Genomic DNA, 5,536 nt, shown 5'->3' on the forward strand with positions numbered 1-5,536 from the left:
AGAATACATAGGGTGACCTTACGTCCTGGTTTTTCTGGTTGTGGTTTTCATCTGTTGTCCTGAAATCATTATTAACGGTGTCTCCTTTTACTCTCAAAGGTGCCCCAGCTTGCTCTATACCTTGGATCTATACCTTGGATGGTAAATGCAGGATGAGATCTTATCACATGTTGGGTGCAGAGGAGAGCACTGAAGGTAAAGGAGGAAGTTTAGTAAAGAGATTGAAGTGTGGTAGGGTCAGATAAAATTGGGTTCTAACAGACTGAGAGTTTTTTTTTTTTTAATTGAAGTATACTTAACATATAACATTGTATATATTTAAAGCGCACATGTAGATTTCATATGTTTTAAATTGTAATGGGATTGCCGTTGAGGTGATAATTAGTACCTCTATCACTTCACATAATAATCAATTCTTTTTAGGCAAACTCATAAAAATGAAGAATAAAATGGTGGTTACCAGGGGATACAGAGTACAGAGGATGGACGTTTAACAGTAAAATTTGCAATGAGTAGTAACTATGTCCTAGAAATCTAATGCACAGAATAGTGATTATAGACAGCATTGTATTATAATTATCAAACTTGCTAAGAGACTGGATCTTAATTCTTCCAACCAGTAAAAAGTTTTAACCCATAAAATGTAAATACAGAGAGCCCAGCCTTTGACAGAAAGTAAAAGCATGATGGTGGCAGAAAAAAGCAGAGGGGTGAGATTTCACGGTGAGAGTAGGCAATGAGTTACTAGAGCTGAAGGGTGAGACCAAAAATGCTAGCTCTGTGCTCCTTGTAGGGCTTAAGGGGAGTACTGCGTAAGTATCCTTTGAAGGATGCATTGACCATCCTTGAGTATCAAGAACCAAAAAGAAGGGGAGCCCCTGGCCTGGGGACCTCCTGCCCTCCATCCTTGTATGATGTCTCACTTCTTTTTTTACCGTCCTCTGCTCTTTTCCATCTACTTACAAATGTGTTTCTTTTTTTCTTCCTCCTCTTCTCTATGTAGCTTTCTCTCTGTGTCTCTGTGTATGTCTGCCCCTGTCCCAGCTTGCCCAGTCTCTCTCTCTCCTCTATCTCTCTATTCCTTTCTCTCTCCTGACCCCTTCCCAACATGTAACTCACAAACCACACAAATAGTCACAGTATCAAAAAATATTCGAGGCGGAGGGAGGGGGACGTGGAGGGGGAGGTGGGAATATCCATCACCATACAAGGAGAATCCAGGGAAGGAAACCAAAGCCCTGAAAAAAGTTTCGAAAGTAATAAGTCCTTGTCAGATTCCAACCAGCCTGGGCCTCCAAATGGAGAAGCAGAGGTATTTTTCTCCTGTTCCAAAGGCATGAGCAACGTCCCACAGAGCAGTTCCGCTCCCACTGTGCTTTTTCTTCTGACTATTGCTGTCAACTGTGCTTTATCATGTCATTTTAACACTACGCCTGGAGCATTTCTCTGTATAGTAAAAGCTAATGAACCGTATGGTTTTTGGCAGCTCTGGGCAATATACATGCTCCATTTGGAGCAGAGTAAATCCTTGGAGTCTATAGCTGTGTGAGCAACCTCGGGCTGTCCTCTGTGCTTCATGGGTCTGTAAATATCATAGCTGTGGTCACTGCTCAGAATTATTAATATTCCAGAGGCCCGCTTTGACCCTACCCCCTACAGAGCAGGCTTTGGTAATACACAGCTTCGCATTGGACCCCATCCAACTGGAATTTATGACTGGAAGTGGCAGAGGGCCCGCATTATAGCAATGTCTCACCTTCGACTGGTTCCACAGCTTGGACCCTAAGGACATCATGGTATTTATTCAATTCAAACCCCATTTATTGTGCTCCTAATATGCCGAGACTGAGTTTAGGTGCTAGAGATGGAGAGATGACAAAGTCCCAATTCCTGCCCTGAAAAAGTGATCTAAGGGACATGTAAATAAGGTCTCTCTGTGGTCATAAATTTCAGGCACAGCCCTTGGCAGAATTTAGCGAAAGCCTCCCATTCTTTCATTTGCAATCGCTCCCCCGACATCTCCCACCCTGCCCCAGTCCCTTGCTGCTTGAAGTATATTCCTCAATCAGCAGCAGCACCTTAGAGCTTGTTCAGAAATGCAGAATCTTAGGCCTGAGACTGAATTGGAAGAAAGTTTGAGATGCCCTAATCTAAATCTGGGCTTCCCAAACCTGGATAGGTTCATAAATCACCCGATATTTTTATTGGTAAATTGGGAGAATTTTTTTCAAGTATCCATTCTTGAGCCTCGCCCTTAGAAATTCTGACATACTAGATCTGATGCAGGGCGGGAGATTTCCTTTTAAGGCCTCTAGGTACTTCTGATACAGCTGATCTGTGGACTGGCATCTGGGAACTAGCCTCTAAAACTGTGATTCTCAGACTTGGTTGAACATTAAAATCACTTGGGGAGCTTTTAAAACACTTGATGCTCAGCTTATACCCTGAGCAATTAAATCAGAAGCTGTGGGTGTGGGGCTGAAGCAGCAGTAATTTTAAAGCTCCTCCAGGTTACTCTAATGTTCAGCCAAGGTTGAAGACCACAGCTCTAAAGCAGTGCTGCAAAAAATTTTAACCTGCACAAAAACCACCCAACACGCAATCCCACAGGGTCAGCAGAGGCCTGGTGGTTCCTAATTGAAAAGGAGGTAGAACTAGGGCTGAAACTCAATTTTCTTGGCCCCTAGCCAGGGTACCTGTCACTTGCAAACCTGCCAGGCAGTATAGTGAGGGCTACCTTGAGACTATCTATATCCCTAGAGTGGGTCAAGTTGTAGAAGCTCAGACCCGTAGTTCAATAGCTGTAGTTCTTCTGGTCTTAGCTTGGTTTAAGTTCCAATGGCTCGTTCTCTGTCATGTTCTCTGGGGTAGAAGCCCCTATCCATAAATCTTGCCCAGAGATCTATCTATCTATTCCAAGATAGGTATTTTTCTCAGCATACTGGGCTCTAGACGTATTGGCTTTTTCTCAATTCCTCAAATGCATCCCCTGTCTTTCACCTCAAGGTCTTTGCACAAGCTGTTCCTTCTGCCAGGAATGTTTACTCCCTTTCCCTCTCTCCAGGTACTCCTTCAGGAAAGTCTCTCCTGACCCTACCAATCAAGGTCAGATTCCCATGTTGTATATTCGCATAGCACCTTATAACTTTCCTTTATCACACTTGTCACGGTTTTAAATTGTGTATTACGTTAATATTTGAATAATTTCTCTAAACAATTCCAATTAAGACAGAAATCACATCTCTGGCTCAGCACTGTATCCCAGCCACTTGTATGGTGCCTGGAACACAGTGGGAACTCAATGACTACTTGAGTAAATACGAACCACTCTTCTCAGGCATTAGAGGGCCTAGGTCCTTTACATATTCTTCCTGCTCCAATCAAGATGACCACCATTCGCCTCAGACAGGCATCATTCTCATTCCATTTGCCAAGACAAACACTTTAGCCCTTGCTAATCTTCTGAGCATATACTATTTCCTTCTCGGATCACTCACAAATTTTAGACATGGTCAGACTATCTGAGGCCCCTCTTCCATGTCTGGACATGGGTATTAGCATCTTTCCCACCCCAACCCAAGTGTTCTGAGCTGCCATTGGCCCTTCTTTTTGGTGCCACTCTGGCACTGGCCTAACAGAGTCCTCAGGTGTTCAGTCTTCACCAAAGTTTTAAGCAGAAAATATGATTATCAGTGTTCTGGGATATCTCATGCTCCTTACGTATAAAATGGGAATAATAGTACCTCCTCAAAGGGTTGATGGAGAAATAAATTAGATCATCTGTATCCACAATACACTGCCCAGTCAACAAATAATTGGAATTTTTATTACTATTAATAACTTCAAAAATCCCACTGGACTTCACAAAATGTGTCAGTGCTATTTGTACTTACTGAGTAAGATGATGAGAAGCTAATATGGATTTGATAATAATTTTAAATAAACTCATGTTTTATTAGTTATGACAGCATGACCATACCATAGTACATCTAGAAGTAGAGAATAATGATTATTTTTTATTTTCAGAAAATATGTGACATGTCTAAGGATTTAGGGTCCTCTGCAACAATCCCATGCCCTACTCCTCCCACACTGGGTCCTTGGCCTTTGGGCTAAAAAATAGCTTGAGACTGTAAGCAGAAAGTATACACACTTTGGGTAATGTGACACATACAGTCTCTCCTCTCTTATTTTATTTTCCTTTAAGTACTTAAACAAATCTGAATATAATCCCTTTGATGCAGAAGTTACTGCTGATCAGCCATGTGAAGATCGGGACTTTCACCTCATCTATTTTGTGGCAGAGATCTTGGAAGAGGTCAAGGCTGATTATAGTAAGTATAGCGTAGGGGCTGGGAACAAAGGAAAGGCATCTCGGTGTGGCTTCAATACCACCAGAGAGGGTGTGGGCAGACTAGAGAGAAAAGTAACCCATGCATTTATTCTTTTACTCTACAAATCTTTATTAAAAACCTTACTACATGCGAGGAACTGAATTTGGCACCGAGGACTTCCTAGCAGTGGGACCTGAAGCAAGTTAACTAATTTTGCCATCCTCAGATTGTCACCTGTGAAATGGAGATGATGATAGGGTTGTAATAGGTATTAATTAAGAGAACATGAACAGGGAGTGACCCATGGTCAATATATGATGCATTGAGTGTTAATTGCTTCTATTGTTGTTGTTCATATTGAGCAAGTGGAAGGCAGTGTTGCCATTATGACACTTTGAGTCAAATGGGACATGGAGAAAAGTATGCAGGAAATTACAATAGCAATTGATAGGAGGAGTAGAGAGGGTGCTGTGAGCACATAGGAAGGGCACCTAATTCAAACTTCCTAGAGAAAAGGAAATCTGTGGTTTAAAGGGAGACGTTAAGGGTGAGTAGTAGTGTTAAAGGAAAAATTACACTGGTGCTGTTGAAGATGATGAAAAAGACTTTTTAAAAGAGAGACTACTGTAATTCGAATTTTGCCATAGGAGAGAGAGATCAGGCTCAACTCTGAATACCCAAGGGAGTAAGAATTTATAGCCAAGGAGTTGGGCGGGGGAATCAGTGGATGGAAAATTACTAAGAGAGTAGAATAATTTTTGCCAAACTGACCAAACAGGTTTCTTGCTGAAGGCAGACCAAGATGATCAGATATCACCTGAGAACAGTTAGAGGATGAAAAGGATGGTGATCAAATATTGATGGTGATCAAATATCGAGGGTGGGAGATTCTAGCTAGATCAACTTGACAGGATTCTTGCTAAAACTGGACTCGACAGGGATAGAGATGGAAGGCCAAGGTTGGGCCTAGTCAAGAAGAAGGCTCAGAGGAGCCTGGTTAAAGTTACACAAGGAGAGAATCTTGGCAGTAGTTACCAAAGTGAAGAGCCTTGAGGTGGAAAGACTATCTCACAGGAAAGGCCCAGGCAAACAGAAGCTGTTCACTCCTCCCCAACAATGAACGTCCCATTTCCAACAGAGCAGTTCACCTCTGCTGCACATTGGAATCACCTAGAGATCTTTAAAAACACTTATGCCTAGAT

The sequence above is a fragment of the Pteropus alecto genome, unplaced genomic scaffold, assembly GCF_000325575.1.
Source record: "Pteropus alecto unplaced genomic scaffold, ASM32557v1 scaffold94, whole genome shotgun sequence".
In the NCBI taxonomy this organism is placed as follows: domain Eukaryota; kingdom Metazoa; phylum Chordata; class Mammalia; order Chiroptera; family Pteropodidae; genus Pteropus; species Pteropus alecto.